Source organism: Helianthus annuus, chromosome 8, assembly GCF_002127325.2.
Source record: "Helianthus annuus cultivar XRQ/B chromosome 8, HanXRQr2.0-SUNRISE, whole genome shotgun sequence".
Taxonomy (NCBI): Eukaryota; Viridiplantae; Streptophyta; class Magnoliopsida; order Asterales; family Asteraceae; genus Helianthus; species Helianthus annuus.
This window is the reverse complement of record NC_035440.2, coordinates 129,166,619-129,182,222: the sequence shown is the minus strand read 5'-3', so window position 1 is coordinate 129,182,222 and position 15,604 is coordinate 129,166,619.

The following is a 15,604-nucleotide window of genomic DNA, read 5'->3' as shown; positions in this document are numbered from 1 at the left end:
CTCAGCAGCTAAAAGGCATGCAAAGGAAGCTAAAATGGATAATGGAGAAAGACCTGTTCGAACATCAAGTGTCTCTGAGGGAAAAGTCATAACCTTTGATGAGGATGATCGTGTTGATATCCAGGATCCTCATCACGATGGTTTAGTTATTACTCTTTTTATTTCTAACCATTTTGTCCGCAGGATCCTTATTGACGGAGGAAGCTCAGTGAACATTATCCAGCTAGATGTTCTGAAGAAAATGGGTATCCCTGAATCAGATATCATACCAAGATCCTCCGTGCTTGTGGGATTTAGTGGCGAAACTAAGAACACCCTGGGGGACATCAAACTCCCAATTTATGTTGAAGGATTACATAATTATCAAAAATTTTGTGTTATTGACTGTTTATCTTGTTGTAATGTTATCCTTGGCAGGCCCTGGATACACGATATGAAGGCAGTCGCATCTACCTACCATCAATGTGTGAAGCTCCCTAGCCCTTGGGGAATAGTCAAGATCGATAGTGATCAGCAGGAGGCTAAGGATTGTTATACTTCATCAATGAAACCAGCCTCAAAATCAAGGGATCAATAGCAATCAAAGTATCCTCCAAGGGATGTCTTGGAGGCAAGAGAGCAGGATGTGGTAGAAATCCTCATGGATCCTGATGATCCTGAATCCAAAATCTATATCGGGTCAGGGATCCTTGGCAAGATGAAAGAAGACCTTGTATCCTTCCTCAAAAGAAGAAAGACTACCTTTGCATGGAAACATGAGGATATGACAGGTATATCTAAGGATATTATCACTCATAAACTCGGTATTGACAAGTCATTCAAACCAATCCATCAAAAAAGGAGGAAGTTTGCACCTGAAAGAAATGCCATTATTGAGGAAGAGGTAGAGAAATTGCTCCGGGCAGGTATGATTAGAGAGGTCAAGTATCCAAGATGGTTGGCCAATGTGGTTGTTGTTCAAAAGAAAAATGGAAAGTGGAGGGTATGTGTCGATTTCACTGACTTAAATAAGGCATGTCCCAAGGATCCTTTCCCATTACCCCACATTGACTCCATGGTGGATGCAACGACGGGTCATGAACTGCTGACTTTTATGGATGCTTCATCTGGATTCCAACAAATTCAGATGGAACCATCTGACCAAGAGGATACGGCTTTTATGACTCCAACCGGTATATATTTCTATATTGCTATGCCATTTGGATTAAGGAATGCAGGTGCAACATATCAAAGGCTGGTGAATATGATGTTCAAGGATCAGATTGGACAAACTATGGAGGTTTACATAGATGATATGGTGGTAAAGTCCATAAAAGCTGAGGATCACCTAAGAGACTTGGAGGAAGCATTCGATATCCTTGACAGATATAACATGAAACTTAATCCTTCAAAATGTCACTTTGGTGTTAAAGCAGGTAAATTCTTAGGATATATGGTGACCAAGAGAGGCATTGAAGCTAGCCCTGAACAAATCAAAGCCTTGGTGAACATCAAATCTCCTACCAATGCTAAAGATGTGCAAAGGCTAACAGGCAGGATAGCAGCTTTGAACAGATTTATATCCAAATCCTCAGAGAAGTGCAAAGAATTCTATGATATCCTAAGGAAGAACAAGAAATTTGAGTGGACTGAGAAGTGTTTTGGTCAAAAATCACACAAGGATAATGCAACCAAACTTTATGTAAATGGGGTATGATGCTTGGTTTGTAGAAAAAGTAAAGGATCACTTCAGTGTGAAATATGCAAAGACACGATGATTTATACGAGGAAAAAGCCCTTGATCAATGTATGATCTCCGGCATAAAAAACCTCGGGTGATGGCAACTACCGATCACCAAACTTCAATATATCAAAATATGGTTACAACTTTGGATGATAATGAGCTGAGTACAAGGATCACTATAGTTTCGAGTGTCTAAGCGTGTGAGAATTATGTTGTGTGTTCTTCCGAATGAGGAAGAGTGTTATATATACAAGTGTAGGTGACCTATTTTAGGTAAAAAGACTAATAATCAGCTCATTACCCCTTTAGAAATAAAAGTAAATCTAGCCTAAATTATCGCCCTTAAATCATGCCAAGTTTCCATATCCTTCACAACGTCCATCTCCGATTAAGCACATGCCATAGTTGTGAAGACGTGTCCTTTAATTGTGATGCTAAGAGCGGATCCTGCTAGTCATTCCTGCAAAACAACATTGAATTCAACGAAAGAAACTGTTAGCATGAGGATCCTATGATGGTCCGTGATCCTGATCCTGGAACTCTGCTGAGGATCACTATCTGCCAAAGAAACAAGGATCACTGGTTAGGATCACATGTGAGGATCATGTATTGTAAAAATCCAGCCCTAACAATTGCCCCCAAAATATAAGGAGTTCATTGTAAATTAACGAGTTATATTTTGCTTTGATCCTATCCGCAACGAACAATTCGGATAACTAGCCGTTACTTTCGAACTAGCCGTTGCAACCTTTACGTCATTGAGGTGACATCCCTGCAAATCATGATTATAAATAGGAGATAGGGTTAGGATCGATCTTCATTTAAATTCAAGATATTCTCCCTTTATAATCTTCACCGAAGATTGATCAGGTATTCTTTTCCTTTCTTTCTTTCTTCTCTTGCTCTGTTTTTTCTGCTTTTGTTCTGTTTCTGCTCCGCTACAAGTATGTTGCTCCGAAACTCTCCCCATAAGGATCACGAGAAGAGCAGTCCCCTAAAAAGCAAAGGGATTATTAAGGACTCTCCTACGGAGAGATGTTGCTTTACTGATGCTCATGTTGATAGGATCCGTCACTGTTTTCCGGCGGATACCGTCTTCAAATCTTTTACTCCCACCGCTCTGAGTGATTTCGTTTCCGACGCCTGGGTGGCCTTTCCTGCGACTCCGTTTACCATAGGATATTCGTATCCTTTTCCAGCCTTCACCCAGTCCTTCTTTTCTCTGACCGGTATGTCCTATATCCAGGCCATGCCGATGATCTGGAGGGTTCTGTATACCCTTGAGAGGATCATCGAGCAGGAGGGGATTGACTTAGGGATGCCGGAGCTGGCCGAGTTATATGATCTTACCACATTTGGTTCCTGTCGATACTTGTTGAAACGGAAAGCTGGAGAGGATCACCCTGTTTTTAAGGTCACAAAAAATGATACCAACTGGAAGCGACGATTCTTCTTTGTTAGGAGAGATACCATCCCTAACGGGGAGGATCTGCCCAAGGAGTGGGCTACTCATGGTAGGACAGAGGATCCTGGAAGGATCACCATCAAACTTGTCTCTTATGATGAGGATCACTAATGTCTTTTTTGTCTTTTGTGTTTTTTCAGCTATATCCGTTACTCATCTCAAGTTAACTCCTGCTGCAAGAGAAAGAGTTTTAGCCTTCAAGAAGCTTGATCCTGAGACCAGGAGTTTTCAAGTCACCATCCAAGATTCACAAGAAGTATCCTCCGCATCTGCCACAATGCCAAGTAAGTATCCTTACCAAAAAGTAAGTTCTATGCAAAAATATTAAATTAGTTAGGAGACTTATCTTGTTTTGATTGTGTAGGTGCTGGGAAATCTGCTAAGTCCGCCAAGTCTGCCTCCTTGTTTGGGATTGACGATCTTGCCAACGTCAAGTCTTCGAAGAAGAAGACTCCTGCTGCTAGTCCCTCTGCTTCAGCCCCTAAATTACCCATTAGGGGTAAGGGAAAGAAGAGGAAGGCTTCGGAGGATCTTCAAGGACTTCCTCTGCTCCGCCAACAGTTTCTCGACTATGTCAATGAGGTAAGGATCATTGCCCCTGTTGGTTATCCTGATGGTTTTGAGGATCACCTGTGTCTGACGTCATATCCTGTTTTTCTTGCAGAGATTTACCGAAATAGAGACTTATGTTAATCACGTTGAAGATCAAGACCGCCAGATTGCCGACCTTCAACAGATGGGTGTGCTGAAGGATCTCAAGATAGCTGATCTTGAGAAGGAGCTCCGGGCTACCAAGGATAAAGCTGTCAAAGCACTGATCAGCTTTGACTACGAGAAGCGTGACATCACCCAGGATGCTAAGGTTTCTACTGCGATAACTATGTATAAGATCCAGCTGCAGATGGCTGCGGAGGCTCAGGATCCTTCTTTTGACAAAGGCACATGGGACGTGGAAGGTTGGAAGGCAAGGCTAGCAGAGTTGGAGGATGACGAGGATGCTGAGGATATCCCAATGCTGGAGGGTGGTGATGCTAGCAAGGATCAGGGTGGAGAAGCTAGTGGAGCCGGTGGTGATGAAGCAGCGAAGGTTTGAGCTGCAGGATTGGGTAATGATGGATATTTTGAGACTAGACCGGAGCCCAATTTTTTGAGTTTGGTAGTGGTTGTGATGTTTGAAACAATTTTATGGTTTGTACTTTGAACAATAGTTTTTAGGGTTAAGGATCATGGATCCTTTGGACAATAGGTAGGATTACAAAAGGTGGAGGGATCCTCTGTTTGGGGGATGAAGCCTTTGTGATCCTGCCGCTTTTAATTTCCTGCACCTGCTAAGACCGCATAGACAATGGACACCCTTTGCCAACCCATGTGGACGGGCCACGTTTTGCTGGTAGAAATGTGGGTTGGCAATTTTGACAACTTTTTGAAAGGGTTTAAGATCCTTTTGTTAATAATATAACTCTAACTTTTCTGGCTTATCTCGTGTTGTTATCCTTTATTTATCTTTTTATTTCCCAGTTTTTAGAAACATATTTGTTAGAGTAACAAGAGTTGAGCAAACCATGTTTAATAAATTTAGGATATGATCCTAGATCAAATATCCTATCATTGAAAATTTTCAAGGATCATAGTTTTAGTGGTCAAAGTGTAGGGGTTGGTTAGTATAATCAAAATAGTCAAGGATCATACCTGAGGAGCTAAGTTAGGATCCTGACCTTTAATCAAGATAACCGTAAGTGAAATTTTAATGGATGATAAGGATCAAGGATCCTTATTTGTTAATCTTTGAGAACCTGAAAAATGGAACATATCTTGGGACTAAGCCAATGTAAAAGATAAATTAGTAGCTGGGGATGATCCCAAAGGATCACTGGGGACAAGCCCAAAGGATAACTGGGGACAAGCCCAAAGGATAACTGGGGACAAGCCCAAAGGATAACTGGGGACAAGCCCAAAGGATCGTATGTAAACTGGAGTATGGCCCTTACTGGCGACTATCCAAACTTAATGACATGAAAATGTCAAAACCTTAGCTAACGTGAAAACGTTAGAAACCTTATGAACGGATGTATGGTACGTCTACCATTATACGTAGGATCCTGGGTATAGCCAGTACGATGAGGTTGTCAGCCCCGGAAGTGGGTACTGGTCCCAAAGACGTGAACTATATCAGGATCATCGTGCGCTGCTGGCGGAAACTGGGGATAATCCCAAGGATAACTGGGGTTAGACCCAAGGATCTGCGTTGCTTTTGAAGATCTTTGACGATATGCTGTAGATACCTGAACTATCATAACTCAAATGGTTCGTGAGAAGAGGATGAAGGATACAGGATCCTTATCCTTTGGTAAAAAGTAAGGAAATGTAATAGTTTTAAGATAAGGACATTACCAGAGTAAGGATCACTGACATCACCGGGATTCTTTGAGGATACTTCAATGTAAGGATCACATGCTTGAAGGATCATGTTCACATAAAGTATCTCTTTAAGTGAACAGCATTCCAGGCTCTTGGTAACAAGTTTCCTTCCATAGTTAGCAATCTGTATGCCCCCTTTCCTGCTTCAGCTTCAATCAAGTAAGGGCCTTCCCACTTTGGTGCTAACTTCCCGTCAGCAGGATTAATAGTGTTTTGGAATGTTTTTCTCAACACCATATCTCCGACTTGGAACTTCCTTATCCTAACATTTTTGTTGTAAGCACCAGCCATTCTTTGTTGGTAGCTTGCCATCCTTATCCTAGCCAGATCCCTGATTTCCTCAATAGTATCTAAATCCTGAGCCAGGATTGTAGCATTTTCTTCAGGATCACGAGCACTTGTTCTAGCAGTTGGGATCACCATCTCTGTTGGGATCACTGCTTCTGCCCCAAATACTAAAGAAAAAGGTGTTTGACCAGTGGCATTCTTGGGAGTTGTTCTATCAGCCCATATTACATAAGGTAACTCCTCTGCCCATTTTCCCTTCGTGGATCCTAGCTTCTTCTTCAGATTGTTGATGATGATCTTGTTGGATGATTCTGCTTGGCCATTGGCTTGCGGATGAACTGGTGTTGAAGTTATCATCTTAATTCCCCAACTGTCACAAAAGTTAGAGGTTCTGCTTCCAATGAATTGGGAACCATTATCACATACAATTTCAGAGGGGATGCCAAATCTAGTTATAATGTTTCTTTTGATAAAGGATATAACTTCTTTTTCTCTGACTTGAGCAAAAGCTTCAGCTTCTATCCACTTAGAGAAGTAGTCAGTCATGGCAAGCATAAATATTTTTCCACCAGGTGCTTTAGGGAGCTTGCCAACTATATCCATTCCCCATCTCATGAATGGCCAAGAGGATGGTATGGGGTGTAGCAATTCAGCTGGTTGATGAAGGATATTGCTGTGTCTTTGACAAGGATCACATTTCCTAGCATATTCTATAGCATCCCTTTTCATGGTTGGCCAATAGTATCCTGTTCTAAGGATCCTTGAGAACAATGCCCTGCCCCCAGTGTGGTTTCCACAATCTCCTTCATGGAAGTCTCTCAACACTTCTTCAATTTCAGGATCCTCAATACATCTTAAATATGGTCCTGCAAGGGATCGTTTATATAGCACATTATTTAAGATTGTAAATTGAGATACCTTAATCCTGAAAGCTCTAGGATTTTCTCCCATCGGAATCTCCCCGTGTTGCAAGTATTTCATGATTGGTGAGACCCATGATCCTGCATAAGATTGAGCTTCTTCACTAGGGATTACTGCAGTATCCTCTTCTATTTCCATGGCCACTTGATTTTCAATAGCAGGAGCCAGGATATGGATGATAGGGATACTTATGTCTTCTGGAATTTTTAAGGATGATCCTAAGTTGGCCAATGCATCAGCTTCCGTGTTATCCTCCCTTGGTACCTGTGTTAAGCTGAAAGAGACAAAAGAGAGTGCCAATTCTTTGACTATCTCTAAATATTTGGTTAGTTTTTCACCTTTAACAGCATAGGATCCATTAAAGTGATTGGTGATCAATAATGAGTCTACATATACTTTAAGATACTTTACCCCCATATCCTTAGCAATTTGTAAGCCAGCAATTAAGGCTTCATATTCAGCCTCATTGTTAGTTGCTTGGAACTCACAGGCTATGGAGTGGGGTATTATGTCCCCCTGTGGCGATTTTAGTAGTATCCCGAGCCCTGTGCCCTTGACGTTTGAGGATCCATCGGTGTGTAGTATCCAAGGATCCTTGGTCTCATCCAGCTGCTGGACTTCCAATTCTGCTTCTTTTTGTAGATCACTACTGAAATCAGCCACAAAGTCAGCTAATGCTTGGGATTTAATGGCTGTTCTTGGCTCATATTTTATATCATGGGCACTAAGCTTTACTGCCCACTTAGCCATTCTTCCTGACATCTCTGGTTTCCTGAGGACATTCTTAATTGGAAAGTTAGTTCTAACAACAATAGTATGGGTTTCAAAATAATGCCTTAACTTAGTTGATGCCATGATTAATGCAAGAATAAGCTTTTCGAGGTGTGAGTACCTGGATTCGGCATCAAGTAAACTCTTACTTACATAGTAGATAGGATATTGTGTACCTTCATGATCCTTAACAAGGACAGCACTTACAGCGGTTGAGGATACCGCCAAATATAAGGATAACACATCTCCTTTTTCAGGCTTTGTTAATGCTGGTGCTGAGGACATATATTCTTTAAGGGCTTGTAAAGCATTCTCATGTTTCTCAGTCCATTCAAACTTCTTGTTCTTCCTTAGGATATCGTAAAATTCTTTACATTTTTCTGAGGATTTTGATATGAACCTGTTCAGAGCTGCTATCCTGCCTATTAGCCTTTGCACATCCTTAGCATTGGCAGGGGACTTGATGTTTACTAGTGCTTTAATTTGCTCCGGACTTGCCTCAATGCCCCTCTGAGTTACCATATATCCTAGGAATTTACCTGCCTTAACACCAAAGTGGTACTTTGAAGGATTAAGCTTCATGTTATAATTATCAAGGATATCAAATGCTTCCTCCAAATCCCTTAGGTGATCCTCAGCTTTCTTTGATTTGACTACCATATCATCTATGTATACTTCCATAGTTTGTCCAATTTGATCTTTGAACATCATATTCACCAGCCTTTGATATGTTGCACCTGCATTTCTTAATCCAAAAGGCATGGCAATATAACAATACAAACCTGTTGGGGTCATAAAGGCTGTATCCTCTTGGTCAGATGGTTCCATCTGAATTTGTTGGAATCCAGATGATGCATCCATAAAGGTCAACAGTTCATGCCCCGCTGTTGCATCCACCATGGAGTCAATGTGGGGTAATGGGAAAGGATCCTTGGGACATGCCTTATTCAGATCAGTGAAATCGACACATACCCTCCACTTTCTGTTTTTCTTTTGGACAACGACCACATTGGCTAACCATTTTGGATACTTTACCTCTCTGATCATACCTGCTCGAAGTAGTCTCTCTACTTCTTCTTGGATAATGGCATTCCTTTCTGGTGCAAACTTCCTCCTTTTTTGATGGATTGGTTTGATAGACCTGTCAATGCCAAGTTTATGAGTTATGATATCCTTAGATATACCTGTCATATCTTCGTGCTTCCATGCAAAGGTAGACTTTCTTCTTTTGAGGAAGGATATCATGTCTTCTTTCATCTTGCCAAGGATCCCTGATCCGATATAGATTTTTGATTCAGGATCATTGGGATCCAAGAGGATTTCATCCACATCTTGTTCCCTTGCCTCTAAGACATTCCTCGGAGGATACTGTAATTGCTATTGCTCCCTTGGCTTCGAGGTTGGCTTCATGGATGATGTATAACAATCCTTAGCCTCCTGCTGATCACTGTCGATCTTGATTATCCCCCATGGGCTAGGGAGTTTCACACATTGATGATAGGTGGATGGGACTGCTTTCATATCATGTATCCAGGGCCTGCCAAGGATAACATTGCAACAGGATAAACAGTCAATAACACAAAATTTTTGATAATTATGTAATCCTTCCACGTAGATTGGGAGTTTGATGTCCCCCAGAGTTTTCTTCGTTTCTCCACTGAATCCTACAAGCACAGAGGATCTTGGTGTGATGTCTGATTCTGGAATACCCATTTTCTTCAGAACATCAAGCTAGATAATGTTCACTGAGCTTCCTCCATCGATAAGGATCCTGCGGACAAAATGGTTAGAGATAAGGAGAGTAATAACTAAACTGTCATGATGAGGATCCTGAATGTTATTGCGATCATCCTCATCAAACGTTATCATCTTCCCTTCTGAGACACTTGATGTTCTAATAGGTCTTTCTCCATTATCCATTTTTGACTCCTTTGCATGCCTTTTGGCTGCCGAGAAGGATGTACCACAGATGTCTGATCCTCCAGAAATAAAGTTGATCACTTGTGCATTTGCCGGAGGTGCTGGAGCCTTTTCAGGGATCCTTCCAGGATCCTGAGTTTTTTGCTTTTTTCTTCCCAACAATTCTTTTAGGTGCCCCTTGCTTAACAGATATCCAATCTCTTTTCTTAAAGCTATGCATTCTTCAGTTAGATGCCCGAAATCCTGATGGTATACACACCATTTTGACTTGTCTTTAGTCCCGGATGGTTTATCATTCTTCCTGGGCCACCTAGCTTTTTCACCTAGATTCTGCATTGCAAGGATTAGTTCATGATTATCAACGGAAAAACAATATTCTGAGATTGGAGGATAATCCTCATCATCCTCTTCTTGGTCAACAGCATGCACATTCTGGTTCTCATTTCTATGGTAGGATTTGAATTTGTTGTTCTTGAAGGAGGATCCTTGCTTCTCCTGTTTTGAGGATCCTACTTGTCTCTCCTGGATCCTCTTGTCATCCTCTAGCCGGATGAACCTGAGTGCTCGAGTTCTTACTTCATCTAGATTCCTGCATGGTGTCATAACAAGATCATCATAGAATAGTGAATCCTTAAGCAGTCCCATTTTGAAGGCTTCAACAGCCGTAGCCATATCCAAGTTGGGAATGTCCAAGGATTCTTTACTAAATTTAGTTATATAATCCCTTAATGATTCATTATGACTTTGAGTTACCCTATATAAATCACTGGTTAATCTTTCAAATTTTCTACTACAAGAGAATTGGTTATTGAATAAATTAACTAAATTAGCAAATGAAGTAATAGAGTAAGGGGGAAGACTTAGCAGCCATTTAAGAGCTGATCCAGTAAGAGTGGATCCAAATCCTTTACATAGGCATGCTTCCTTTAGCTTTTCCGGGATTGGATTGATCTCCATCCTTTCCCTGTATTGTGCTATGTGCTCCTCAGGATCCGTTGTACCATCATACAGCTTCATAGTAGGGATATGGAACCTTTTGGGTACCTCTGCATCACAAATTGGTGGTGCAAAGCGAGATACCTTGTGGCTTCCATCTGCAATCTCTGGGATAGGCTTGACTACCCCTGGAACACTTGAGATCATATCTTTTAGCTTCTGCAATTCCCTGGCCATAGCATGATTGACACCTGTATCCTGCATGAACCCATGGTTAGTGGTAAGATAATTATTTAAAGTGTTACCTCCCATTGAGTTCAAGTTAGTGAATCCATATTGCTGGGATTCGGGGATAACGGAGGGACCAGTGGAAGCAATGGTCTGCATTGGAATGAAGTCCCCTTGATGGACATCTAGACTTCCTGTTTGCAAACTTTTTAGGGATCCTTGGAAGGATCCTGGTATTTGGAAGGATCCTGGTATCTGGGATGATCCTGGTATCTGGGATGATCCTGGAACGAAGGAGGATCCTTGAACCTGGGATGATCGTAGGACGAAGGAGGATCCTTGAACCTGGGATGATCCTAGAACGAAGGAGGATCCTTGACCCTGGGATGATCCTGGAATAAAGTAGGATCCTTGAAACTGCTGTGCTCCCGGATAGGCTCCCGAATTCATGAAGGATCCCATCTGCTGGGGATAGGATCCTGCCGGCTGAGAGTGTGAGCCTGATGCCTGACTCATTGCTGTCGATCCGAGGTGCAATCCTCTTGATTCTCCCATAATTTGCACGTCTGGAATTCCTGATGGCTGAGAAGTAATCATTGGAGTATCAAAGCTCAAGGATTTGGGCATCAGTGGGGAATGATCCTCTGCCGTTTTCTTTTGTTTTTTGAGATCTCCAATTTCCCTGAGGATCCTTTCATTAGTTTCATCCTGCCGCTGCAAACGATCCTTCATCTGCAAAATCAAAGTAAATACGTCACTAGTACTGGGAATATAAGAATTCATAGCAGAAGGAGATGGAGTTTTAGAATTAGTAGGAGTTTGTCTCTTCTCAGCATTCTTCTGGGATCCTGCCAGTGGAGGAGGCAGAATGTTCTGAGACGAGGTGACTGCCGTGGACATGTTTTTCAATGATGAAGCCATGTAATTTTTTGAAATGATTTCGAACAAAAGGTTTTCTTATGAATGAAGCACCAATTGCCCCACGGTGGGCGCCAAACTGTTTTGGTCAAAAATCACACAAGGATAATGCAACCAAACTTTATGTAAATGGGGTATGATGCTTGGTTTATAGAAAAAGTAAAGGATCACTTCAGTGTGAAATATGCAAAGACACGATGATTTATACGAGGAAAAAGCCCTTGATCAATGTATGATCTCCGGCATAAAAAACCTCGGGTGATGGCAACTACCGATCACCAAACTTCAATATATCAAAATATGGTTACAACTTTGGATGATAATGAGCTGAGTACAAGGATCACTATAGTTTCGAGTGTCTAAGCGTGTGAGAATTATGTTGTGTGTTCTTCCGAATGAGGAAGAGTGTTATATATACAAGTGTAGGTGACCTATTTTAGGTAAAAAGACTAATAATCAGCTCATTACCCCTTTAGAAATAAAAGTAAATCTAGCCTAAATTATCGCCCTTAAATCATGCCAAGTTTCCATATCCTTCACAACGTCCATCTCCGATTAAGCACATGCCATAGTTGTGAAGACGTGTCCTTTAATTGTGATGCTAAGAGCGGATCCTGCTAGTCATTCCTGCAAAACAACATTGAATTCAACGAAAGCAACTGTTAGCATGAGGATCCTATGATGGTCCGTGATCCTGATCCTGGAACTCTGCTGAGGATCACTATCTGCAAAAGAAACAAGGATCACTGGTTAGGATCACATGTGAGGATCATGTATTGTAAAAATCCAGCCCTAACAAGAAGCATGAGAGTGCTTTACGAGCTCTCAAAGAACACCTATCCTCAGCTCCAGCCTTGATGAAACCAGAAAAAGGAGATGTATTATCCTTATATCTTGTGGTATCCCCAAAAGCAGTAAGTGCAGTCCTTGTTAAGGATCATGAAGGTACACAACATCCTGTCTATTATGTAAGTAAGAGTTTACTTGATGCCGAATCCAGGTATTCACACCTTGAAAAGCTTATTCTTGCATTAATCATGGCATCTACTAAGTTGAGACATTATTTTGAAACTCATGTTATTATCGTTAAAACTAATTTTCCAATTAAGAATGTCCTCAGGAAACCAGAGATGTCTGGAAGGATGGCTAAGTGGGCAGTGAAGCTTAGTGCCTATGATATAAGATATGAGCCTAGAACAGCCATCAAATCCCAAGCATTGGCCGACTTTGTGGCTGATTTCAGTAGTGATTTACAAAAGGAAGCCGAGTTAGAAGTCCAGCAGCTGGAAGAGACCAAGGATCCTTGGATACTCCATTCTGATGGATCCTCAAATGTCAAAGGCACAGGGCTTGGTATACTACTAAAATCGCCACAGGGGGACATAATACCCCACTCCATAGCTTGCGAGTTCCAAACCACTAACAATGAGGCTGAATATGAAGCCTTGATTGCTGGTTTGCAAATTGCTAAGCATATGGGAATCAGGTATCTTGAGGTACATGTAGATTCATTGTTAATTACAAATCACTTTAATGGATCTTATGCTGTTAAAGGTGAAAAGCTAACCAAATATTTAGAGATAGTCAAAGAATTGGCGCTCTCTTTTGTTTCCTTTAGTTTGACACAGGTACCAAGGGAAGAAAATACAGAAGCTGATGCATTGGCTAATTTAGGATCATCTTTGAAGGTCCCGGAGGATATAAGCATTCCTATTATCCATATCTTGGCTCCAGCCATCGAGGATCATGCGGCGATGGAGATAGGAGAGGATTCTGCGATTATCCCTAGTGAGGATACTCAATCTTTTCCAGGATCAGGATCATGGATCTCACCAATCATGAGATACTTACAACACGGAGAGATTCCTATGGGAGAAAACCCTAGGGCTTTCAAATACAAGGTATCTCAATTCACAATCTTAAATAATATGTTATATAAGCGATCTCTTGCAGGACCATATTTAAGATGCATCGAGGATCCTGAAGTTCAAGAAGTTTTAAAAGACTTCCATGAAGGAGATTTTGGGAACCACACTGGGGCAGAGCATTGTTCTCAAGGATCTTAAGCACAGGATACTACTGGCCAACTATGAAAAGGGATGCTGTGGAGTATGCTAAGAAGTTGATCCTTGCCAGAGACACAGCAATATCCTTCATCAGCCGGCTGAATTTCTACACCCTATATCCTCCTCTTGGCCGTTTATGAGATGGGGTATGGATATAGTTGGTAAGCTCCCTAAGGCACCTGGTGGAAAAGTGTTCATGCTTGCTATGACTGATTACTTTTCCAAGTGGATAGAGGCTGAAGCTTTTGCCCAAGTCAGAGAGAAGGAAGTTATATCATTTATTAAGAGAAATATTATAACTAGATTTGGCATTCCTTCTGAAATTATATGTGATAATGGTTCCCAATTTATTGGGGGCAGAACCACTAACTTTTGTGACAGCTGGGGGATTAAGATGATAACATCAACACCAGTTCACCCACAAGCTAATGGTCAAGCAGAATCATCCAACAAGATCATCATCAACAATTTGAAGAAGAAACTTGGATCCAAGAAAGGAAAATGGGGAGAAGAACTACCTTATGTGCTTTGGGCTGATAGGACAACCCCCAAAAATGCTACTGGTCAAACACCATTCTCTTTGGTATTTGGGGCAGAATCAGTGATCCCAACAGAAATGGTAGTTCCAACTGCTAGAACAAGTACCCGTGATCCTGAGGAAAATGATGAGAACCTGGCTCAAGACCTGGATACTATTGAGGAAATCAGGGATTTGGCTAGGATAAGGATGGCTAGTTATCAACAAAAAATGGCTGGTGCTTACAACAAAAATGTCAAGATAAGGAAGTTTCAAGTTGGAGATATGGTATTGAGGAAAGCATTCCAGAATACCACCAATCCTGCTGATGGAAAGTTGGCACCAAAATGGGAAGGCCCTTATTTGATTGAAGCTGAACCAGGAAAGGGGGCATATAGATTGCTGACCATGGAAGGTGATTTGTTACCAAGGGCTTGGAATGCTGTCCATTTGAAGAAATATTTCATGTGAGCAGGATCCTCATGGCACAGATGATCCTTACATTAGGGGTATCCTTGAAGGATCCTTAAAGGATCCATAATCCTTACTCTGGTAATGTCCCAATCTTTAACTATTTCCTTTATTTATTTTCTCACACAAGGATAAGGATCATGTGTCCTTTATCCTTCTCTCACAAGACTTTGAGTTTTGAAAGTTCAGGTATTCTTAGCATAATGTTGATTATCTACAGAAGCAATCCAGATCTTTGGGTTTAACCCCAGTTGTTTGGGCTTGACCCCAGTTTCGCCTATAGCGCATGATGATCCTGGTATAGTTCAAGGCATTGGGACCAGTACTCGCTTTAGGGGCTGATAATTCCATTGTACTGGCTATACCTAGGATCCTACGTATAATGGTAGACGTACCATACATCCGTTCCTAAGGTTTCTAACGTTTACACGTTAGCTAAGGTTTTGGCATTATCATGTCACTAAGTTTGGATAGTCGCCAGTTTGGGCCATACTCCAGTTTACATACGATCCTTGGGCTTGTCCCCAGTTATCCTTGGGCTTGTCCCCAGTTATCCTTAGGCTTGTCCCCAGTTATCCTTGGGCTTGTCCCCAGTTATCCTTGGGCTTGTCCCAAGTTATCCTTGGGCTTGTCCCCAGTTGCTAACTCTTATCCTATAATGGCTTAGTCCCAAGTTATGATCTATTTCAGGTCCTTGAAGTTTAACAACTAAGGATCCTTATCCTTATCTCTCCCTAAGGTTTGTCTTATGGTTATCCTGATTATGACTAGGATCCTAACTTGGATCCTCAGGTATGATCCTTAACTATTTCAATTCCATTCGCTGATTATTTGAATCCCCCTTATACTTTGACAACTAAACTTATGATCCTTAGAACATATATTACTTTTTGGGATTTTTCAACTATAGGATATTTGATCATGGATCATATCCTAAATGTTTTCAATCTGACTTATTCAAA